Source organism: Stylophora pistillata, chromosome 2 (assembly GCF_964205215.1).
Source record: "Stylophora pistillata chromosome 2, jaStyPist1.2, whole genome shotgun sequence".
NCBI lineage: Eukaryota > Metazoa > Cnidaria > Anthozoa > Scleractinia > Pocilloporidae > Stylophora > Stylophora pistillata.
In genome coordinates this window covers 10,938,499-10,964,992 of record NC_142520.1, presented here as the reverse complement: position 1 = coordinate 10,964,992, position 26,494 = coordinate 10,938,499, and the positions used below count along the sequence as shown (strand labels likewise).

The window sequence follows — 26,494 nt, the reverse complement described above, 5'->3', positions numbered from 1 at the left end:
GGTGATGTAACACAGCAATCTCGGCCAAAAAAACGCGGTCCTCGGATGAAATAGTGCTAAGCCACGGGTCCTTTAAAAAAGCAGCGGAAAGTTCAGAGGGAGTAACAGCAATAGGCTTGGCTGCAGCAGCAGAATCAGTGGGTGGGGCCTGTTGGGTCCTCTTGACAGTGTTATTAGCAGAAGTGGGAGCCGGGGAGGCTGAACGCTTCCGAGAAGCAGAGGTCGTCTCTCCGACATCCATATCGGAGACAGGGTTAGCAAAACCCTGTGTTGCCGGTACACAATCATTTGGTAATTCCTCACCCTCGTTTAAAGAGGTGGAGCGATCTTCACTCGCCTCAGATGAGAGCGAGCAGGCTTCATCAGCACTGTCAGCGGGCGGCTCTTCAGGCATAGAGGATGGCTCGACATCGTCTCTGACTGTAGGTACATCAACGGTGGCCTTACAATCTCTAGCAAAATGGCCTTGCTGTGAACACCTAAAACACTTGCCCTTGGAAGGGCAACTCGCAGCCTTATGGCCTATTTTACGGCACACAGTGCACTGCAGGGGTTGCCCCCTGTACCAAACCCTACAACGTATACCTCTAATACCAATGAAGGGTGGAATAACTTTCTGAACCACCATCTGAATAATTCTAGACCCAGTAAAGACCGAGGGTCTACCCGACCAAGACTGATGACGGACAGACTTGACGATGCCAAAAGCAGACAACGCAGTACGTATCGCTTCATTGGAGCCCTCAAAAGGGAACCAAGACAGAACCACAGTGGTAAGTTGAGGTGGGGGAGGAGGAGGTGTAACCACCCTACACTCCACCTCACCTAACTTAACCACGCCCAACTCTTCAAAAAAAAGCTTGGCCACATCAGCTGCAAAAGTAACCCTGGCAACGCGACCAGGGCACGCCTGCACTGCCTCCACAACATGATCAGACTCACGATCAAAATACTCGAGGAGTAACTTTACTGCCTCAGGAAAAAGCATCCCCTCAGGGAGCCCCTTGCAGTCCACATCGATTGTCCTACTAAAGGAAACAATCATCCTGAAGTTCGGCCCCAACCCAAAGACAAAGCAAAGGGATGGGTAACCAAACACCGACCAAAAGCGAAAAAGGAGAAACCTGACCGAGAGGAAAAGATCACAAGTTTTCCCTCCCGGCAGGTACTCACTTAACTGATACTAGACCTCACCAAAAACAAGCACACCACAAACCAAACTCCCAACCACTAGGGAAAGGAGCGAACACTTACCGACAAGAAGAATCCCGCGTCATGTGGGTCTCATCAGTGCAGTGCAGACACTGGGCCAAGCTCTGGAATAAACCATTGCCTGGGCGCTACACTTGTGGGACCAAGTGCAGGCATGTTGCCATGCGAGAGTGCTCAAATCACAACTAAGGTGATGAGCTTATTGGTTATATATATAACCAATAATTACGCTGGAATGCTCCTTATTAACTATCAAAGTGCTCAGTAGTTGGACTAGAGCAGTAGATAATACTATCAGCAACGAATTATATATATAACTAACTGCAGAGAGTACTGTTTCGGCCTTCTGGGCCTCATTAGTGCAATGCTGATGGTAGGAGCTGGCCACCCCAAACGACCCAACCTTTGTGGTATCGTCTAAGCCATGCCAGAGTGCTCAAACTAGAGTAAACTAGTGAACATGCGCAATTGCAACAGCAATGACTCATCCTAGATAGAGTGCTCATTTTGGACATGAAAGCAAAGCTTTGTATGCCAAAGAGATATATATATATATATATATATATATATATAACTGCAGACAGTACTGTTTCGCATTTGAAGACCAGATTTTCAATTAATATCACCTCGCGGTCGAGAGTTTATAAATCACTTACCCGAATATTTTAGCGTCGCTTTACCTGAAATCGCTCATAAAGCCGCCAAGAAATCAGACATACGAACGCAACCAGAAGAGCATTTTCTCGCATTTGAAGACCAGATTTTCAATGAGCATAGCCACGAGGTCGAAAGTATATCTATATCGCTCACCTTGAAATTCCGCTCTAGTAATCCAGTTCTCGGTCAATTTCACTTTCTTCGTCAAGAGACATTCCCAAATGATCTGCAGCTCCAGTAAATATTATTTCTAAAGCCTCTTCAACAGAGTAATTCGCCGATCTCGGTCTCTTCGCTGCAGGCACCATCGCTCGATCGATCACAACTTACACTTGGTTTAAAAAAAATTCGTCATGTACGCTGAATTAAGCTTCTTCCCTACAATTCGGCCAGTTTACTTCCTGTGTGCCAAATTTGGCGTCAAACTGAAGTTACGTAATTTTTCGGTAATTTTATACTCTTATGGGGTCAGAAATGACCCCATAGGAATAGCAGTGGATAGATTAACATTACGACATTCATAACATTTACCAGGACTCCATTCACGAGCGATGATCAATTGATCTCTATAACTTGAAAGGTTATGGAGTCGCATTACAACACTAAGCAGAACCCCAATAACTGGCGATGAGAAGTTCATCTCCCACAGTTTGACAAGCTTTCATACATTCTCAACAGACCCGGGAAAATTACGCTGCGGGAGATGATACTTGCAGTTAAAGCCATATGCGTCCTCTCATGAGGAAAGTCAGTTGTCCAAATTTGGGAATAGTAACACACAATAACAGAAAAACGCTGATGAGTAGTAGCGAGAACAAAAAATCTTAGTAGTGTTGTGAAAAACTAATAGTTTCTTAGTTCATAACATTCTTTCTGGGATAATTCTCGAGCCTACACTGTCTTAGCTTAGAATAAAAGAGAAATACAGTAGCTCTAGGCCTCAATTGAATCGATTTCATTTGATCAACATGCTATTAAAGGACAGATTCATTCAAACGTTTCCATGATTCTTTACTAGGTTAAAAAGGTCACTGCAACACATTTAGCAGAAATATGAGTCTTGATTGTCGGAAATTAAAACAAGTCAACTTGACTTCAAAAGCATATGTATGTAAGTATTTGATTTTTATAATAGCATAACGCAATTGAATGGTTTCCTTGATGTAACCTCGCCGGTGCATCATAGTGAATTGCGAAAGCGACTGGCCAGCAGGTGATAGACAAAATCATCTTCTCTCCACTTGCAAAAAGGACCTCGAGAGGAAAGCTAGATGATTTTCTCACAAATTTCGAGTAAACACTTTTTTCTGAAATTTATATAGATCTTAGCATAAGAAAACAAAACAAGAATAGAAAAACTGGTATAATGAATATATGAAGTCCATATATTTTGAACTGCGGTTGTAGATACGTATGATGCACGATCCTCGCAGTAGAGAGGGCTATCTATGCAATAGCGAAAATCAGACCTGAACAAAATCAGGCCTGTACGGGATTCGAACCACTGACCTATGCGATACTAGTGCAGCGCTCTACCAATTGAGCTAACAAGCCAACTGGGAGCACGCCGTTAAGTTGATTCGTAATAAACCCGTGATGGTTACTTGAGTGCCCTGGCAAAAGAGATGCAACTTTTTAAAGAGTAAGATCAAAGATACAACGTCAAAAGTAACATACAGGATGATTTATAACATACAAGATGGAAGACATCACATTATTCAGCATTTCTAGTATTTTCGTTTCTATGATTAAAATGAAAGATTCAAATGAGGCTTTGAACTACTCTTTCTCTTTCTTATCCTAAGCTTTTGCAAATCTGCGGCATAGTTACCGGGAAATATAAAGAGAACATTCCGCCATAAGCGCTATAAAAACAATAAAGGTGATAAGAATAGTTAGAATGTATAATAAGGACAATGAGTTCGCCAAATGTTGGAGGTTAACACACAATAGCATAGAAAATCGCTAATAAGTAGTAGCGAGAACAAAAAATCGATCTAAGTAGTGTTGATAAATAAAAATGAATATCTCTGAGTTCATAACATTCTTTCCGGGAGCCATGCTCGAGCTTACACTGTCTTGGCTTCGAATAAAGAGAGACACAGTAGCTATAGGCTTAAATCGAATCGTTCATTTAATCAACATGCGATTAAAGGACAGATTCACACAAACATTTCTATGATTCTTTCCTGGGTTAAAAAGTTCATTGCAACACATTTAGCAGAAATATCAGTCTTAATTGTCGGAGGATAGGTCAACTTGACTTCATTTGAAGCATTCATATGTGAGTATTTCATTTTCATAATACTATGACGCAATTGATTGCTTTCCTTAATGCAACCTTGCCGGCGCACTAGAGTGAATATGCGAAAGTGACTGGCAAGCAGGTGATAGACAAAATAATCTGCTAATCTCTCGACTTGAAAATCGACCTTGAGAGGGAAGCTGAATGAGTTTGCTCACAAGTTTCGAGTATAGGTTTTTTTTTTTCTGAAATTGATATAGTTTCTAGCATAAGAAAAAGAAAACAAGAATATAAAACCAGTTTAGCAAAGTTTAAAAAGCCACCACAGATAGTTAAGACAGACAAAAATCTGAAAGTTCGAGCGAGGCGATAGCCGAGAGCGACTCTAGCTTCTTGAGTGCTTAGTAAACTACCCAAGTGCATCCATAACTCAATAGTGTACGCTGTGGTGTTTCCCATTTGTTTTGTAACATAACATTGATACATCGTAGCTAAAGAGTTCCCTTTTATTTAACAAATCTTACGTGACCAGAAAATACAAGCGCGCGTGGAAAAACTGTCTTTGCATTCGCTCACGTCAGCAACGTACACCCATGGGAAAATGGGGGACGCTGAGTTGACCAATAAGAACGCGCGCTTTACTTTGGTTATGTTATAAATCAAGATGAAAGATAAATATCGCTAAATATTTTCGCATGCGGTGCAAATGGGCATAATTCAAAATAGAATATGCGAATTTTCCGTGAGTGAAGAGATCTCAAGTTCCATGAAATCTACCAATAGAAAGCAAGACTAAAATGGCTAAGAAATATTTCGGGACGACAGATCTATTAAAAACAGTTTTTGATTTGCTGTTATAGGCGAAAAACGTACGAATTTCTTACGTGTGCAAAGCCCACGCGGTAAAATTCATCATGCTTAGATCGTTGTTTACTAGCCTTCAAGGCCAGAAATTGCGCAGCGTTATGTTAAAAAATTCTGAAAAAACTTCGATTTGACGCAAAATCTTCTATTAAACAATACTTTTTGAACACATCGTTACTCGAACATAATATTTACCGGGCCATCGAATCGTCAAATTGAAGTCCGAAAGTGCGGTTTTCACTTTACGTCCTTAATTCGCATCGCCTTAGAGGATCGTAGTGTCGTTGACTCGAGAGCTTATTCTGTCACCTTTAAGACCTTGATATCCATCATTTTCCAAGTAGAGTATTCTATAGTAAATTAATGGCAAAAGTTTTGGCTTGTAATAATTAATCTGAAGGTATTATGTACTGTATTACAGAATAGCCATACTGAATTCCAAATCTCGTGAGTTATGTGCATCCCATGATGCTAATAGTACTTTTGGGATAGCATACATGACTGAGGGCACCTACGTACGCTCGTTCAGTCATGTGACAACCAAACGAAAAGAGGTTGACCATATTCTATGGGTATGGGGCTCTGCTCCACGCGCGCTTCGCGCGCGTGGGAGCCCCGCTAATATGAAAGCTCTTGAAAACAATATGATGCTCTGCTTACATAAAAACGAATGAATAAAGAATGAATGAATAATTACCAAAAAGACGTTTAAGTATCAACCTCATCTAAGATTTGAAAATATTATGATTAGACAAAGAATTTCGAAATAAACTATAGTCAAGTGGGAAAGGATTTCTTGTCATAGTTTCCGAGCTGCTGTTTGGTCCTAATTCCCTATTTTTTTTTCTTTTTCGCGGTCAAGAAGACTAGATTATTTCTTCCAAAGTTATCTATGTATAAGAATCATTTTCACTTCGCATTTGGAACCAACGTTTCTGGATAGAGAGTTTTCATGCTTGTATATACATTCTTCTGAGGTTATTAATTCCACATAAACCCGTAAGATTATAAATCAAACACAACGAATATATGAAATTCATATTTCTGAACTGCGGTTATAGAAACGTAATTGTGCACGATCCTCGCAGTAAAGAGCAGTATTTTAGCAATAGTGAAAATCAGACCTGAAAAATTTCAAGCCTGTACGGCCTGAATTAATTTGATGACTTTCTCCCAGTTGGCTCATTAGCTCAATTGGTAGAGCGCTACAATAGTATCGCAGAGGTCAGTTGGTTCGAATCCCGTACAGGCCGGAATTTTTTCAGGTCTGATTTTCACTATTGCTTATTATTGCTCTGTACTGCGAGGATCGTTTCTATAACCGCAGTTCAGAAATATGAATTTCATATATTCACATCAAAGTTATTAAAACCGAAAAATCATAGTATCGAATAAAGCTCTGTGAGGGTTCTACTGATCTTCCTCAACGTTTAATTTGGCATCTCATAGAGCATTATGCAAATTTGGCCATTACAATCTAATCAACTGAGTGGTTTTAGAAATCTGAAAGCAAATTCTTAATGCCGCTAGGTGTAGTATGATTGTTATATGTCTTCATCTGATACGCTATAAGTTTTGTTAAGAGAAAAATAGGTTTTTATTTCTCAAAGTAAGCTCCTAAGAAGTCCTATACACAACTTGTATTTTCAGACTCATCATAAGCAAAGAAGCATGTATTGGATATTCCGCTATTTAAGATTCGTCCTTTTCGCTTCTGCCGTGGAGTTTGTCACAGCTAATGATCAATGCAGTACAGAAGTAAACATACAAGGAATGGCTCTCAAGCGCTCTGTCTTCAAAAGATGGTCAGTGGCAGCTCCTCACCTCTGCGATGTCAAATGTGGACAGGAGATAACGTGCCAAAGCTATAACTACAATCGAAAATACCAAATATGTGAACTAAATAACCGCACCAAGGAGGCGAGACCAGAAAATTTTCTTTCAGCCCCTGGATGGTTTTACATTAGAAGACTTAACGGCAGAGGTATGAAATCAAAAGTCTATCTATCTATGCAATTTATATATCTTTCGTTCTTCTCTATCCTCGGTCGACCCAGTTCCTGTCACCTGATAAAATTAAGAATATGAAGACAATGGTAAACCCATCTTTATTACAGCTTTCTTAGGTTCTATTCCTGAGTTACCAGCGCTGTCTTGTCACGAGATAAAGGCGAGTGAAGGTAAACAAACTGTAAGCAGCAAGTATTGGCTGGCGAAAGGGAAGGCAGTACTAATTTACTGTGATATGGTTAACGAAGGTAGGTCCCATAAGTTTTTAGTCTGAGTTATCTTATTTTGTAAAGAGTTGTCAGTATCAAGAAAACTATACATTTAACTCATGCTATTATTAATGTCATTATTAAAATGTTTGGTTTGAATCATGATCAGTTCCAGCATGGCTGCCTCTCGTAAGTTGTTCTAACTTAGTCACCGCTTCTCCTTCTGAACTCCAGATATGGATGAATGTAAATATAATATCAGTGACTGCGACGTGAATGCAAACTGTACCAACACGTACGGTTCTTACAAATGCACATGTAAATCGGGACACACTGGCGATGGACACTCATGTTCAGGTGACTTTAAATATGAATTAGTTGATGTTTTCCGAAAAACTGCTCTAACATTTGTGTGTGTGTGTGTGTGTGTGTGTGTGTGTGTGTGTGTGTGTGTGAGTATGTGTGTGTGTGTGTGTGTGTATATGTGTGTGTGTGTATGTGTATGTGTGCGTGTGTTAATCTTCTCATATCCCTATACAAAATTACCCATGCATGTTTTGTACAGTTACCATGACTACATCTGCCTTTTTTCAAAGCTGTTATGTTTATAGATTAAAAAATATGTATATCTGTGCTGAGATATACGAAAAACAGATTGTATACTTGTACTTGTTACCCTAGATATACTAGAAATGGAAGAGGCGGTACATGTTCTAGTTGACTTTCTTTTTCACCCCTCATATAGGAAAGAAAAGTAGTATCATCTTGCGAGACTTGTTTTGGGCGTAGGCCTGAGGACAATGTTGAAAATGACACGACTATATAAAATAAACATTTAATGTCAAAAATATTTTTGACACAGATCTATTAACTATATATATGTGTGTTTGTTCAGGAAAGAAACAAATAAACTACGCTTTCATCCCGACAAGCCTGTTTCGCGGTTTCCCAATCATCAGGGGATTTAATAAGAATATTCTTTACCATCGCTTCTTATATACAAAATAATTTACATAATAACACTATTAAACATATATCTAATCTATGCGGTGCGAAGTTTTATAGTTCAGCTGTTGCGTAGTAGGGCTTTGCTTGTAGCTATGGCAGCAAGGAGAAACGAGTTCATTACGTTTGTTGAGTGTAGAAAGTTTCGGTCGGTAAATGATTAGAAATTTTTCCTTTTGGCAGAGGTTGCATCTTTTTCTTGAGATGTTGTCCGGTAAATGCCAAGACAGGATACGCCATGAAATACAGTGTTAGATGTTGTTGTCTTTGAGAGTCCTGATGTACTTGCTTAGTTTGTAATGATAATAATAATTTAATATTTACATTGCGCAAATTAGCATGTGGATATGATCAAAGGCGCATCACAACACTTTTCGGGGGACTTTGGCCAGACTGCATCAGCAGTGTACAAACAATCGAAGGAAACTTATTTCAAGATGCCCCCTCCCCCCAATTCCCAGTAAACAGGCCAGACCACATCACAGTGATCTTGTGAGTGGGTTCTTTAACGTCCCCTGCCTAACAAATTAACTAATTAATAGATGCAGTTAATAGTTCAGTTGAGTTTCTGTGTTTAGAGTGGCGGAATGATGGCGGAATGATGTGAATGGTTTCGGCATCTTGTTTTGAAATCGTTTTCCGTGAGTCTGATGTATGTTTCTGTCGTGTTGTCGTTGCGTGTGACTGTAGCTTGGTAGATGACTAATGATTCTAGGCAGTTTCCTGCGAGTGGGCATGTGTTCTTTTGTCGGCAGTTGCATGTCTTCTTGTCTTGAGTGGTATTAGGGTTAGCTGTGGCGGTGTCGTTGGCTTGCATGCGTGTATCACTTTAGAATCTTCTTATTGTAGTAATCAATAATCTGTTTGGCGTTATTCATGCAGCTGTAACTTATTTTTATGGTGTTTCGGTTGAAGATTATTCGGAACTTGTGATCTTTAGGGAAGTGCTTGTCTATTAGGGCGAGGAACTTGTATCCGATGTTGGTGCTGGTGTTTTTGCTAAATGGAGGGTTGTACCAGATGATGTTGTCGCGTTGTCTGTTTTTCCGTCTATTTGTTGTTGGAGGTTCATACTGTAGTGTGTAGTGGTATCCGCTTTCGTCGAGTGCTTTCTGACATGGAGGGACGGCTTGATCAAAGGATGCTTTGTCGGAAGATAGGGATGAAAGGCGTTTGTTGATGCCGGTTGGACTGTTCTTTGTAGTGATGGTCGGGTTGTTGCTCTCGCGGTGGACGTATTGAAGTTCAGTGTTAGGTTTAGTGAAGGGCTGATAGCTGCTTTGGTTGAGGTTAACTGTGACGTCTAGGAAGTTAATGTTTTTTTTTGTTAGCTTCTCCAGTAGGTTGTATATTTTAAGAATATATAAATAATATGGCTACTCTTTTGAGAATTTGGAGTTACTTTTTCAAAGTTTGATTCTTTCAGTTTTTACGTATCCTATTGAGGTCTGGGGGTGCGCTTTTTATAGTAAATATTTAAGTAGAATTGATAAGTTCTTTTCCAGGTGTTATAAGCTGGATTACTGTTTAAAGCAGCACAGTATCTTGGATATCCGTCGTAATAGAGATAAGAAATTATGGCAAAGGATCTCTTCCACCAACACTGCGTTGAATGATCTCTTACCTCCCCAGAGAACACGGCAGTTGAGAACTAGGTCGCACAATTATATTTTACCTAAGGTTAAGACAAGCCTTTTAAATCAGTTTTTTTGAATAGATGTCTTTTCAATAGTAATTAATACCTTTTCCTTTTCCTTATTCATTCTATTCATGTTAATTGTTGCACGTCTGTTTGCACAATAATTCTTAATAAAGACCTTTATTATTATTATAAAGACCTTTATTATTATTATAAAGACCTTTATTATTATTATGAAGACCTTTATTATTATTATAAAGACCTTTATTATTATTATTATTATTATCATTATTATAAAGACCTTTATTATTATTCTATGGTGATGCGTAGTCCGTTATTATTAAAGATGCGACATATTTCTTTCTTGGTGTTCTCTGTGTCTCTGGGTGAAGCGTTAGTAATGGTTAGTCCGTCGTCTCGGTAAGGTTCCACGTTAATGTTAAGGTGCTGGAGTTCAGATTGGAGGAAGCTTCCCACGAGTTCACATGTATCGGCAACGTCGAAGCTTCCCATGGTGACGTCGATTGTCGTGTTGCCTTTCTTTTACCCGGGTTGGTTCTTGTGGATTAGGATGGAGCTTTTAGCTGGATTATATTGTTTCTTTCCTCGGCGGTGATGTTATGCTAGTTAGAGGCGATGTCGAGTGCTTTGTTAAGGAAGCCTTGGCTGATGGAGGGGTAGAAGTCTTCAATGTCGAAGCAAATGAAGCTGGAGTGTTGATGGTTTTGAGCAGATTTGAACCAGTGAATTACGGATGCGGTGTTTTTCCATTGGTTGAAGTTGGATGTTTTTTGTGATGTTGCTATGAATACGGTCGAGGATGCCTTTCCTGATTTTACCATATCTTGACGAGCTCCTAAGGCTAGTCAAATTATAAACACTGGTTTGTGATGCATGAAAAATGTGGCAATCTGTGATATTGTCGATTTATGGTGGGTATCACGTACCAATCAGACTGCCTCAGTTTTCATTTAACGCAAACCAATCAAATTGCCGCATTAGGTATGTGTCACTTTCCAGTCAAATCACAGCCATAGGGTGAGCTTGTACCAATCAGAGCGCCGTCCCTTATGCCACTGTCAGCAAATAAGGTTACCTCGATACGTTGCGATGGAATCAACCCAACATTGACACACACCAAGAATGACATTTGTAGCCGTCGTTTATAATCTGACTAGCCTTACGGACTCGTCAAGATACGACACAACCCATAAAAAATACTCAATGGTACTACACAACCAAACGTTAATTAAGATATATCTATCACACTTTGTATCAGTTCCCCTGAAAACCTGTGATCCTCCCAACACCCCCTCTCCCTCCGATAGAAAATGACTGGCCCCCGAACATTATTTCACGTGATGCACTTTGAGTAAGCTTTCAGTCCTGTCGAATATCACAGGTCATCCAATCAGAACATACGTGCAAAAGCTTTTATCAAATTTTATTTTAATTTAATTATTTACGGAAAGAATTTGTTTCTACAAACCCACAACTGTGACGTCAACGCTGTGTGCAACAACACCGATGGTTCTTTTAACTGCGGCTGCAAGGTTGGGTTTAATGGCGATGGCAAAAAATGCATAGCTGACTATGAAATCTGTCCAACTGAATTGCTCCAAGCATCGAAAATAGTTCGTTTGCCTAAATTTGCTTAAATTTTACGAGCGTATCAAGAACATCAACGATTTTCATAAGAAAGCTGTTTATAGTAATGTGCTGAGGGATCCGGGTCGGCTGCAGATGTGTCATTTATCACGCTTTGCATCCATCGTAGTGTTCATTTCATTACGCTTTTCGTGTGTAGGCTGCTACTACTGTTGTGGTGAGCGTGGTGTTACATAGTTGCTAAAATATTAATAGAATCGAGGACGTTTCTAGAACGCTTAGCCATGCTGACTCATTAAAAACTTTTAAGGGAACTTTCTAGAACCGCTGGCCAGCATATTTTCGTCATGATGTAATAGTAGTGTAAACTTACTAAAAATAGCAGAATTACAGATCTCTAGAACATTCTGGAACTTTTGTAAAAGATATATAAGGAGTCGCGATAGGTTAAAGTTGGAGACTTTTTTCAGTGAGTTAGTGTTACTACGAGGAGCCCAGAGGAGCGAGAGCCGGATAGAGTTGTTAGAATTATTTACTGGAATCGTCAGCCGTGTGGAAGGCTGCCTTGGAAAAGTGTTGTCGATTTTGATAAGCGACAAGGATCTTTAAAAAGAGCCTTGAGTTGTGCAGTAGTGCACTGAGATTGAAGTTATAGTATTTATAGAGGGCTCTAAGTTTAGGGGATAGTTATTGTATAGGTATTAATGTCGCTCCGTAGCTAAGTTAAGAGGATAGTTATTGTATTAGCCATAGTTAGTAGCTATTGGTATCGCTCCGTAGTTACTATGTCAGTCAATGAAGTGGTTGAGTTAGTACGAGTTGTATCTTTCTGGCGGTTGAGAAAATACCGTAGCATTACCTGTCATCAAACGATTTACGAGTCGTGGACGAAAAGTTGTGATTTTTTTAGTTTTAGTTGCATTACCTTATTTTTGTGTGGAGTTCAGTCAAGTTTACAATTTTTTTAAGTACAGTTACATTTTATATCTGTAATCATTGCGTGCATCACGCACGTCTCGCGCCCTTTTTTTGTCTTAGAAGACGCGTATCCTTTCTTCATGATGTGCCGGTTAATTAATTTGTTTTAAGATTTTTTACCTGCGGATTGGTCGTTTCAGTGTAAATTAAATAATAAAGATCATTTGACGTGGGCGCTTTCAGTGATATTTGACACACACCAAGAATGACAGTTTTACTTGTCGTTTATAATTTGACTCGCCCTACGGGCCTATCAAAATACAGCACAAACCGTAAAAATACTCAGCGATAGTACACAACAAAACATCAAATATGTATCACATTTGGAGCCATTCCCACTGAAAACAATGCGATCCTCTAAACGCCACCCCCCCCCCCTCGATAGAAAATAAGTGGCCCCAAAACACCATTGCACGTGATGCACTTTCAGTGAGCTTTCAGTCCTGTTGAGTATCACTGGTCGTCCAATCAGAACATACCTGTAAAAGCTTCTATCAATTTTTTTTTATTTCAGTATTAACGAAAAGAATTTGTTCCTGCAGATGTAGACGAGTGTACCACCAATACCCACAACTGCGACATTAATGCCAAGTGCAACAATACGGAAGGTTCCTTCAACTGCAGCTGCAAGGTTGGGTTTAATGGCGATGGCAGAAAATGCACAGGTAACTATGAAATGCGTCCATCTGTTCCAAGCATCGAAATCAGTTTGTTTATATTTGCCTAAACTTGACGAGCGTATCAAGAACATCGACGATTTTCATCAGAAAGCTGTGTATGGTAATGTAGAGGGATCAGTGGGCTGCAAATGTATCATTTATCACGCTTTGCATCCATCGCTGTGTTCATTTTATCACGAGTTTCGTGTTTCGAATGCTACCACCTGTCATCAAACGATTTTACGAGTGGTGGAAGACAAATTGTGTTGGTTTAGTTTTGGTTGTATTACACTATTTGTGTCTGGAGTTTAGTCAAGTTTACAATGCTTTTAAACACAGTTATATTTTCATTCCACAATCATTCTCAGCATCACGTCACGCACGTCTCGCGCCCTTTTTTGCCTTAGAAGACAGGTGTCCTTCTTGATGATGTGTCTTAATTTGATTTCAGCTTGTTTACTTTTGGATTGGTTGTTTATGTCATTTAAATGATAAACATTATTTGACGTGGGCGCTTTCAGTAATGTTTCAATATTGTAAAAACTGGCATGTCACAGGTTAAACGATCAGACTAATTCTTGAATATGCTTTTATCATTTGTCACTATTTCTTTTCAACGGAAAGTATTTGTTTCTTAAGATATAAACGAATGTGCCACCGATGCCCACAACTGTGGTGTCCATGCTCACTGCAACAATACCGAAGGTTCCTTCAACTGCAGTTGCAAAGAAGAGTTTAATGGCGATGGCGAGAACTGTACAGGTAACCATGACATTCGTCTATCTAAAGTTTACCCAACATAGAACACAGTAGATTCATCATCCCTATTTGTTTGTATTAGCCTAAACATGACGAGAGCTTCTCTTTTGCTCTCCAAGCACCGTGTATCCACATCGCAATAATTTGCAATAACACAGACAGGTCCTACTTCTGTGAATGGAAAACCGAGTTTAATTTCAGCAAGTGTGAAAAATGATCCGCTCCGTCATTGAAGAAGGTCCTATCCATAATTATATATTTTAAAGAAATAAATCAATAATTCAGTGTAATGTAAGGGTAAAGAGAAGTATGTCGCTCGCACCAATCAGATTGCCGCATTTTTCATGGATCACAAACCAATCATATTGTTGTGGTGTTGACCTTTTTCATACGGCATTACAGAGAAAAGCAACTCGCATTGCGGTGTGGCGGTGATCTCAAGTCTTACAGTTTACGATAAATGTAATTCAAAACGTCGGTTCTCGGTGAAATAAACCATTTCCGAGATGCAGTTTATTCTTTAACCTTTTGAAAAGCTGGATTTTGAAAGACTGGTGGTTAACCAGCCTGCAGAGCGAGCGTAATTTTGGGAGAGCGGGTGCTCAGTATTTTTCAGCGAGAACTGGCCATCATCTCATATTTAATGGCAGTCGAAGGCTGGGATGAGAAACCAATTTCGATTAAGTGTGCAACTGACGGTCAAAAATAAGGAGAGGGGCTGGGTGGGGAAGTGAGTATTACGCCTGCCCGAACTCTTCTTTGTTTTGCAATTTGCTGATTGGTGCAATTTTGCTCTATCTGTCAATCGCAAGCCAAATACGTCATTCGGACATTTCGCTCTTGCAGTAAAGAGAGGACATGATCACAGACTATAGATGACGTTGTAACTTTCGATTCCGCTCTCAAGGAAGCATTTAATCTCTCGGAAATTAGCATGTATTACGCATTAAGATCGAAACGAGAAGCTATTTATACACTGGTATTTTGAAAGGACCTGGGGGCTGTGTTATCAACTTGCGTTGGGAAAAGCTTGATATTGGAGGTCTCGGTTTGCATTAAGGTACATGAAAACTATTGAAATGTGTGTCAGTCATTTCGTGTTAAAACTCATATGTCCATATTGCTTCCCTTTGTAATTTCTATATATAAACGAGTGTATCACCAACATCCACCGTTGTCACAAAAGAGAAATTTGTAATAACACAGAAGTCTCCTACTCGTGCGAATGCAAAAGCGAGTTTAACTGCAGTAGGTGTGAAAAATGTTTTCCCTTTCAATTGGAGAAAGTCATATCCATCATTGAGTTATCTTAAACAAGTAAATAAATAAATAACTCTATTCCAGCGTAAAAAATGGTATATCGCTCGCACCAATCAGATTGCGGCATTTCTCATGTATCACAAACCAATCATATTGCTGCATTATCGTAGATACTACCTACCAATCAGATTACCCAATTCTTCATCGGTCACAAATCAATCAGATTGCCACATTAGGTATATATCACGTACCAATCAGATCACAGCATCGGGGTATGCTTGCACAAATCAGAATGCCGTCCCTAATGCCAATCAGGGCTGGAAATTAGGGTACCATGATACGTTGCGATTCAATCAACCCAACACTGACACACACCAAGAACGACATAAACAAGAATTGTGAGCTCATCTACCCAGTGTAATGGTTCGTGTCTTTCATGAAGACTTTTTTGCTACAATCTCTCCGGATTAGTCAGGTCATCATGGAAATTTTTCAACCTTTTGCAAGTACTCCTCATTTAATTACAACGTACACTGTCAGCTGAAGGCCTAACACGAATTTATCACTAGCGCTTTTTATTTGGGTTGCACCACTTCTTGCGGTTCAGGTAAAAGTTGTGCATAAATCATATTTGATTGTCTTGTTTCTGCCTTATGGTTGCTCTTTTTGCAAAGGTTGAAAACGCCACCAAGTTATATTTACCTTCTCTGTAGACTCAAAAACGTTGCAAAGATGTTTTGCTATGTTTCATTCCTTACCTAACTTTTTGTGTGTCTTTGCCTGACTACTGCCCTTGTTACTTTTCAATGGGGTCAAAAAAATTCCGGACTGTGATTGTGACGCGCCTATAAGCTATCCCTGACGAGTACGACGAGGGAAGCAATTAAACATTTAGCTAACTACTAGTTTATCATCGCTTTTAGAAAATCACTATTGCTAAAATAATAAAAGTGCACTACAATCGAGATATCAATACTAATTATTTGACTTTTTCATGTGTTACAAATGGTTTTCTTCTACTGCACTTTACCCTCCGTTACCTGGAAAAGTATTTCTGAAGTGGGGGGAGGGGGGGGGGGAATTGGGAGGGGAGGAAGAACTTAAATAATTGTTGGTGGGTAAGAGCCACTGGCCTGTTAGAATTCTCACCTTAGTATAGTCTATTTTGTCACCAACTATGGACCCCATCACTTTTGGTCATACTTGCAAAAATTTTAAACTGCGCATTTTCCAATTTTTTAATCCCCAATTATCACAACTTTCGTAAACCTAATGTCCCAAAAATGTTTTTACTTATTAAAGGAAAGCGAATAGCTGCTGTCAAACAAAAAAACACAACAAAACAAAAAAGGATTTTTCCTTTGATGAGTAACATACGTACTACAGCTGATTGCAAAAAGGTTGTCGGAAAGAGCGCAAGCCATGTTAAAGTATCCGTTTCTTTGCTTCTAAAAGTTTTTCATCGATTAATTATTTATGTTTAAACGGTACTTTCCCACCATAATTTTGTGTTTACTTTTTATTCGCCACTATGGACCAGACTTTCTCAGATGAAATGCCATTAACAACGTAAATTTTATGACAATCCTGCCTCAATAAAGAAAAGAAATTCACAAGAAACGTTATGCTTCTGTTGGTCAATTTTTCACGCAATTCTAACGTGCTTAGACGTTTTTTTAGAAATAAATTTCGCTTTTAATTTTGCTACCTTAGACTTCACCTTATCACGTGTCAATTCCTTTTAAACAACTTGCATTTTATCATGTATTTCACAAGCTCAGAGAAAAGGCCAGATAAGCAACAACCAAATAAGGAGCCTACTTTGTTACGCCTTGAAACATGATAGTTGTCTCCTCATTCAAACTATTTTCACTTGTTTGAAGAAGGGAGACCGAAAAATATCTTTGTTGAGTGGTTGTTAGAGATGAAATAGTTTTTGGTTTGCTTTCCTTCGCAAAATTACATGGAAAATACTTTTCGTGGCAAATAGCTGTAACTGAATAATTAAAACTGTCTCTAATGGAGAGGAACAGCAGTAAGGATCGTCGTAGCCTGGGAGCAGATCGTTGTTTAGTCTCGTCACGCAAGGTAGAGAAGGCGTTGCGGGACGAGACCAAATTAGGACTGCGAAGGGGACAGCAGGAAGCGTGGTACCTATGCAATTTATTTTCGCCAACAATGCCTATGTTTTATACCGAGTGGGGAAAATAAGATCAACTTTGTAAAATGCCCATACCGAGTTAAACTCATTGTACACGGTACAAGATAACGATAAGTTATGTCATAATAATCCTTATATTGTGAGCACGTCGACAATTAAACCGTAACCTTAATGTTCATTTCAAAGCATAAAACAAAATATCAGTCAAATAGAAAAACAAAAAATAAGCGCCCAGTCAATTGTCAATCAACTACGCTATATAACTACGGTAAGGATTCGATTTAGTGCCCTCCTTAAAATAAGCGCCCGCTCTCATCAGACTTTTTTAATGAGCGCCCCTATTCTAATAAGAGCTCCCTTTGAATAAGCATTCGCGTTCCAATCAGCACCCCTGCACAAATAAGCGCCCCTATTCTGAATCAGTAATTGCACAGCGGAGTACTTGTACATTGAGATCAACCATTATTCAACTTCCTTTAATTGCTCACGTAAAGCCTCAAAACAGAATCAATGGTCTATGTGTCCGTCTTTCAACTGTTATTTTCAGTTCATTCATCGCGTGACGATTGCAGCTTAGCTAATCGTTCTAGCCAGGACCTATCCATGGAAAATAATCCGTCATTTTTCAGTCTCTTTAATCCTTTTGGAAATAAGTAGGTTTGTCTCGCGCATTTTACTGTTTCTCAGGATGAGAATAGGCGCCATGTACCCATCCCCAGGTTTCACTGTCCCACCATCATCAAAACAATTTTCAAAACAAATAAATTGAAGGATCAAAGGGATAAAACGAGACGAATATTTGAAAAGTCTCGGCAAGATTCAGGTCTGTGCAATGTTTTGTGCGGGCAGTTTTTGAAAACAGGTTTCGCTTAAATTTATAAGGCTTTGTATAAAGACGCCATGTTGGTGTCCCTCCGAGGAACACCAATATGGCGGCAGGAAGGTAACAAAAACATATGTCATCGAGTTCTGCTGTACGAAACCTGTAGTCGTCTTCTGAGGGCTCATAAACATCTAAATGACTACAAAATCTCAGCAGATAAGTCAAGGTATCGATTCCTTAGTTAGTGCCCAGGGTCAGTTCCCCAAAGTCTATAAAGGAACACCTAAAACCTATAACCCCAACTGGCCAGCTATCTAAAGTCATGGAAGGTTTCACAAGAGCCTCATTACTTAAGAGCAGCCGTCCGTAAATATTGCACGGAGGTGTGCAATATGAAAAGATCGAAAATCCCCAAACTTTGCCAGAATATAGGTTAGGATGAACTATTTCTAGAAATAATACTTTGAGTTCAATTGCATTTTTACTTTTCGTGAACGGCGGCAAAATCGGTTTTGCGGCTCTCACGTCAGCTTCACGAGGTTTAAACATTATTTCAACATCGCTTAAAAATAAACAAAGCAGTAAATGTGACCAAATATTTTCCAAATGAAAAGACGACAAGCAATTAACTGCAACAGTCCTCCTTGATACGAGCAAGGCCTTTGATAGGTTACACCACCACACTCTTCTGGCTCAACTCCAGGATGTCGGTGCATCTACAACAGCTGCTTAACAGTGGTTCCGGAGTTATTAGTCATCACGTCACCAAATTGTACGCATGAACTCTACTCTGTCAGATCGCATGCAAGTAAGAAATGGCGTACCTCAAGGAAGCATACTCGGCCCGCTTTAGTTCAGCATTTACGTTAATGACTTGCCGTCAATCCCACAGTTCTGCTCCCCACAATGCTATGTTGATGACACCAAGCTTCTGTTATCCTTTGCATTCTACGAGGAGGAGGGGCCAGATTTAAAATAAATCAGGATCGGCTTAAAATACGGAACTGGTGCTTTAATAACCAGCTAGTTTTGAACCCCGGACAAGACGAAACTAATGCTCTTTGGAAGCAAACAAAACAATGCAAAATTGAATGATGATTTTAATCTGTCCCTTTTCGGGAAAGATCTTGTACCTGCAACAACCGCTAAAGACCTCGGTGAAATTATGGATCCAAACTTAACTTTCGGAAATCATATTCTAGAAACAGTTTCTTCGTGCATGTCACGTTTAGCTCAGATCAATAGAGTTAGACAATCTTTTGACAAACAGTCCTTAATTATTATTATAAACTCACTTGTTGTTACCTTTGCGGCCCATTTTATTAAAAAAACGTGCCTTTAAAGAACGTGCCGTTAAAGAACTGTTTTACCGTGATTGGGATACAGCGATCCATACCAGGACTACAACATACGTAACAAGCGACTTCAAAATCTAAAAGCACCGGGAATAAGACACGTGATATTACGTAACGAAACAACCAGAAATGAAAATAACGAAACGGAATTAAAATTGTAGCCACACATGTTTTCGGTAAACTATTTTATTGCTCATGCGTTTGGAGTAATACTTCTCAAACAATTTTAAAATTGTTACAGACAGTCCAGAATTTTGTCAGCCGCATAGTAAGTGGAAGTAGGAAATACGATAACGTGTCCCCAACTTCAAAGGAACTACGCTGGCTGCCAGTGAAGGAGCATCTTTACTACCGTGACGCCGTAATGTCATTTAAGTGTTTAACTGGATGTGCTCCTGGATATTTATCTACACAATTCATTAGTGTGACGTCACAAATCGTAGAACGCGAAGTTATCAAATGCTTAACATACCTCGCTTTAGAACAGCAAGTGGCCAAAGGACCATTTTGTATAGAGCAGTTACTTTATAGAATTCCTTATCTAACGATCTTCAACTTTGTGAATCGGTTAATGTGTTTAAACGCCACCCTAGGTCTCGCCTCTTAGGTAACCTTGGCACTTCCGCTATTTAAGTCATTGCTCTATTTTAAGTTTAATATATAATGTTTAGCTTAATTTTATAATTAATTTTTACCTTAATTGTGTTGCCTCTGAAAATCCTCTTTGGGGGAGTGGTAATAAAGTATGCATGTACGTAATGTAAACAAAACAAGCCAAAATGTAACATCGTCCAGTTCGAAGCGGCCAAGGACGGATACAAACCGTAAAATAAATGTGTTTTCCATACTTACACTTTGATTTGTGTATTATTTATAAATTTGTACATACCATGCATCAGTGCCAAATATTGATTGTGCGTAAACTGCTCTCCGCTGTGTCGAAATGTTCAGAAGGGGATTGCGTGACAGACAGACACACAAGTCCTGGGCCACAATATTGCAAATGAAAGTGTCTTTTACCAGAAACACTAGCACTCTTCCTCTAAATTAATTTTTTTTTTTCGTTTGGGAAGTTGAATATGCACGAATACTTTAGGGGGGAGTTTTTCCCTCTATTGGCCCCCCTCCTCTTTTTCATTCTACTGATCTGTTGACATTTTACAGGTTTCATCAAATAAGCTTTCAAAGCTTATCTAATCAGGGGTCTGTAATTTTTTAACTTCTTGACTGGTGCAGGAACCTGAGTTGTGTATTCGCTTCAAAAGCCGCAGCCGTTGACTACCCTCCGCTGATCTAAATGTTCTGTAAGGATTGCGTGACAAGCGGAAAGGGCACGCGTCTATATCTTAAACACTAGCACTCTTCCTTCATATTCAATACTATTTGTTTGGGAACCTTAAAATTATACTTGAATGTTTGTGGGGGATTTTATTTCCACTGAGTTTACCCCCTCTTCTTTTTCATTCCTGTTTACAAGCGTCTTGGAATCCTGTCGAAACATCAAGCGCTTAGCTCGCAATAACTGATACGATCACTTTGGCTCTTACGATATACATAGATAAAATGAACTTCTTCCCGTGTGACACACAATCAGAGTACTTCTGCGTCGATTATCTGTACCACGGTACGCTTTTACACAGTTGTGTATATGTAATGGCAATCTGTGGCGACTCTGAACTTGTTGGAGGGCCTTGTGGATGCAGTGGTGTAACCCGACAAATGCTTTATGCGAGGCGATAAAACATGCAGAAGAAAGGTCGAGTCACCTGAAGTTATACGACTGCCTTGATTCAACTTTGAAAACGGAGGCACATTTACTTCTCACCAGGGCAGTTAACATCTCAATATTTTTCACGATTTCTTATTAATTCTGTTGACGTTATGTAGTGTATAAACAATAAGATAACTCGAGAAGCTACCTAACGATGGTTATTGAAGGCCTTGTGCATGTAATTTTGCTTCAGTTTTCTATTCCCGAGTTTTTATATTTCCCTTATTCATTAATAATAGTATGAGAAAACTAAGTTGTTGACCGCGGTGACGACAGCGGATAAAGACATGCTTTTAGTTATTACAAGCATTTTCATACGTGAGTCCCCCAAAAAACGTTCAAGCATAATTTAACGTTCCCAAAAAATAAAACTGAATATAAAGGAAGAGTGCCACTGTTTGTGGTAAAGATCTCCCTGTCACGCAATCCTTACTGGACATCTCGAGACAGCGGAGGACAGTTCACGGCAGCGAATACACAAACAACATTTGGCGCTGATGCACGGTAGGTACAAATTTATAAATAATACTCAAATCAAAGTGTAAATATGGCAAACATTTATTTTACGGTTTGTATCCGTCCTCGGCCGCTTCGAACTAGACCCTGTTACATTTTGGCTTATTTTGTTTCGAAAATAACCGCTAAAGTTTTAAATCTCAGTTAGGCTGAGCAGCAGAAACGACAAATGTTGAACAAAGTTAACTTTTTATTCAGTTTGGTAACGATATTTCGCTCCCAAAGTGGTCTGTTATCTTTTCCACGTGCGCATTGTGGATTTTTCACCTCCAATTGCGTGACAAGGATTGGTGCGTTTTGACCTCTGAGTCACTTTTGCTTGGGGTCCTCAAATTTCGTAGTTTGAGTGACCCAAAAAAATGTATTTGAGTTATTTGAAGAAGAAACTTTGTTCTTTAGCTGGATTAACTTGATATAACCCCATGCCATGCACCAAGGTGCGATTTAACCCTCTCAATTTTTTCATTTTCTTGTCCGCCAAAATGAGCGAAATCGGGAAAAACCTAAAACTCCCAAAAAGTTTTGATTGTAACGGCATCGAACAAAGAACACTTCAGACTGTTTGTAAATACGTGTTCTTTTCATTAGGAAAATATTTGGTCACATTTACTGTTTTGTTTGTTTTCAAGCGACGTTCAAATGATGGTTGTCTAAACCTCGTGAAGGTGACGTGAGAGTCGCAAAACCGATATTGCCACCGTTCGCGAAAAATAAAAATGCAATTCAACTCAAAGGTTTTTTTTTCTAGAAATAGTTCATCCAGACCTATATTCTGGCAAGGTTTGGAGATTTTTTATTTTTTCATATTGCACACCTCCGTGCGATATTTACTAACGGCTGCTCTTAAGCAGGTGAGGAATAGTCCTGACTGTAAACAATTTTCTATTGGTGGAAAATCAACAATTCATGCATTATTTTGTCTCGTGCATTTAATACTGATGTTTCTTGATTGTCTTGGGAATTATATCCGAATATTTATTTTGCAGAGTTTAGTAAAGGATTTGATCTAGTTCATCATAGTAAGTTACATCTTGAGCTTAAACATCTGGGTGTGAGCAATGTCTTAATTAGTCAAATGGATCTATCCTTTCCTTAGCAGATCTCAGATTGTTACTCGGTGGTGTCTTATACTAAGCGATACTACACAACCAAAAGTTTATCAAGATATATGTATCACTCTTTGTAACTATTTCCCCTGAGAACCATGAGATCCTCCCAAACTCCTCTTCCCCCATCCGATAGAAAATGACTGTTCCCCAGACATCATTCCACGCGTTGCACTTTCAGTGAGCTTTTAGTCCTGTCGAGTATCACAGGTCATCCAATCAGAACATACATGCAAAAGCTTATACCAATTTTTTTTAATTGCATTATTAACGGAAAGGATTTGTTTCTACAGATGTAGACGAGTGTACCACCGACTCGCACAACTGTGATACCAATGCTGAGTGCAACAATACCGAAGGTTCCTTTAACTGCAGCTGCAAGGCTGGGTTTAATGACGATGGCAAAAAATGCACAGGTAACGACGAAATCTGTCCACTTAAATTGTTCCAAGCATCAAAATCAGTTTGTTATATTTGCCTAAATTTGACGAGCGTATAGGAACATCAACGATTTTCATAAGAAAGCTGTGTATAGTAATGTAGAGGGATCAGTCAGCTGCTAACGTGTCATTAATCATGCTTTGCATCGATTGCAGCGTTCATTTCATTACGCGTTTCGTGTCTAGAGTACTACTTCCTGTCGTCAAACGATTTACGAGTCGTGGAAGACAAATTGTGTTGGTTTATTTATGGCTACATGAGAAAAAACATTGAATCAAGTATTGCTTGAGATGTTGATGGGAACAACTTCAGAATACCCGGCCACTTTTGGCCGGTATGAATGGATTGCTCCAACAGTCCCGATATCAAAAAATGATATTAAAAGAAAGGACGTGTAACCATTGTTTCTGCATTCCAGCTTTCTCGAAGTCGAAGAATGACGAAATGATAGGGCCGTTAAACTAGTGCTCCCGTATTCCCGCGCTCCCGAAGTCGAAGAATGATTAAAAGAGAGGGCAGTTGAACTAGTGCTCCCGTAATTGCGCGCCTTCGAGGTGGAAGAATAATTGAAAGAAAGGGACAGTTTAACTAGTGTTGACGCAGTCCCGTGCTTACTTTATTTCGTTTTCTCGACTGAGGGATAATTTATTGCTATATAGGAGTTAATCAGCGATTCCATTTTGAATTTCGGGTAAAGAACTAGGTAAGAATGACATGCACAAGAATTGTGAGCTCATCTACTCAGTGTAACAGTTCATGTCCTCTGTGAGACCTTTTTCGCTATGATCTGTTGGGATTAGAAAGGTCGTCAGGAAATTTTTTTCTACCATTTTCAAGTCAAAATGTGCATGTTTTTGTGTACCACTCACAACGCACGTATCGTCAGCTAAAGGCCAAACACGAATTTAGCACGAGAGTGAGTTGTTGGTAAGGGCTAGGTTTCCTGACTCAGGTAAAACTAGCGAAATCATTTGCATAAATCATATTTGATTGATTATCTTGTTTTTGCCCTCTGGTTCCTCTTTTTGCAAAGGTTGAAAACATCACCAAGTTATACTTACTTTCTACTTCGACTGGCGTCTTAAATATCCGTTTCTTTTCTCTCTACAATTACGTGTTTACTTTTCACTAACCAGTATGGAGTAGACTTCCTGAGATAAAATGCCATTTTCCATGAAAAACAACGTAGCTTTTATGAAATATTTCTACCTCAATGAAAAATATTCCACAAGGAACAAAATGGTACAGTGAGTCAATTTTCCATGCAATTTTCACGTGTTTAGACGTTTTCTACCAATACAACGTACTTTTAGCTACCTTGGACTTTACCCCAAACGATGAATCATGTCGGAATAGCGACATGGATACGAGAAGCGCTTCAGAAGCATACAAAACCCTTCAGTTCGGTCACACGTTGTTCTTTGTGGACAGCGGATAGTGTCTGGTATTTGAAGGACATTTGCCAATAACGTTATGTCCAGTTTTCGCACTCTGAACTCCGCTAAACACTCTGATTCATCCATCTGGTCGAAATCAAACTTAGGGTAGGAGCTGTAAGGGAATTCTGGATTCTTGGAACTGTAACTTTCGTAAAAGGTCAAAAATTCTTCGACACTGATAATTTTACTATCGCACAAAAAAAGAAGCAGGTTTCTCATCTCACTGAGGGATGACATGCTCTCATACAGCTTATCTTCAAAGCGAACAGAGTTTGCTACCCACGTCGCCGCCGCAATCCTCGTCTAGCTGCTTAACGTTTATATTTTGGCGGGAACGACGTTGTTCTCTTCCCAGGCTCTTTCGGTCGCTAAAGATGCCGTTGCCTCTAAAATGACCGGTGCTTAAGTTCCGTAATGTTTTCTGTGCAACGCAAATTTTGTCGGGTACAATCTTCGCTCAGGGGATTGCCTCCATGTAGAGATCTACAGACCCAGAGTTAGGATAGATAGATTCCCCGCTTTCTTTACCAATGAATTTTTCCCCATAAGGGGTAACCCTTGAGGGTTTATTTATGATAACTTTTTGAATGTAATGAAGTTGTAGTGCATGCCGTTGAAATATGACTCATTCAAGTGCCCCTGAGATGAAAATTGACCATTTTATTTTGGCCTAAATTGTTTACACAATGTTGAATTGGGTCAAGTTAAGACCCTTTTTGCCATTGAAGAATCAAAACAAACCTTCGATGACCAATTTTTACCGCTTCAAAGTCGTCCGAAAATCGTCCGCCATTGCTGAAAACATGTTCCAGCCGAGCCCGCAAAAACGTCATCATGACGTCAAAGGCTCAACAAACTGATGCTTTGCTTTGTCACAACTCTCTTTGCTTCGCTGCACAGAGAATCACACATATTACTTTTTTGAGAACTGTTTCGTTGTCAGTCGGGAAATGTCGACTTTTTCAGACGATGAATTGTCCCAGAAATCATCTGAAGCTTCTGTGGATAGTTTTGCGCCAACAAACGATAAATTTTTGCCATGCGAATAAAGATAAACACAGAACGGCGCGAACTCCCCATATGGCTTTTGTGGTCACATCACTTTATCGCCTTCAAACTGTATTTTTGCTTGTCGTAAGAGATTTTCCTTTTTTGTAAGAAATGATCGGGTGATTAGTAAAATAGTTTTCGGCAATGGCTAATTGTGTATCCGAAGGCGGATATTGGGAGTTTGTGAAAGCCATTTCTAAGCCATCAATGTGTCTTCCCCGATGCATTTGGTCAGTGATCTCATTAACCCTTTCCTGAAGTGAACTCTCTTGTTGAGTTGCACTTTGGCCTCTGTTGTTTTTTCTGTCTTATTCATGATGACTATTGTTGTGATGCTTAATCGGTGAGGTTTGAAGCAAAGTCTGTTTCAACTCTTTTAGAACCCTGACCTCATTGCGTTACAAAGTATATTTTGGCTTAGATGCAGTCCGCAAGTAGCGTTATGATAATTTTCCAAGTAGCTCTGAAGGGCGATGGAAGACTGAACCGGTGGCATTCAGTTTGATATGAAATAGAAGTAGTTCTTTGTTTTGTCCGTGAAAGGTGTAATGGAGGCACATTCGTCTTGCGAATAAATCTCGCAAAAGTTGACCTGATTTTAATTCGTTTGTCGCGGGCGTTGTGATGAATTTGAGACCCTTTGATAGCACGCTGACTTGGCTGTCAGATGGTTGATAGTTTGACAAGTTTTTACAGAAATTTTAATTTTCTCGGTTGCTTGGCTGCA

At 39.4% G+C, this 26,494-nt stretch overlaps 1 pseudogene; it reads left to right on the top strand.

Moving 5' to 3' along the window:
- The window catches only part of LOC148737092 (uncharacterized), a 120,176-nt pseudogene that overhangs the window by 59,402 nt on the left and 34,280 nt on the right, over positions 1-26,494 (top strand).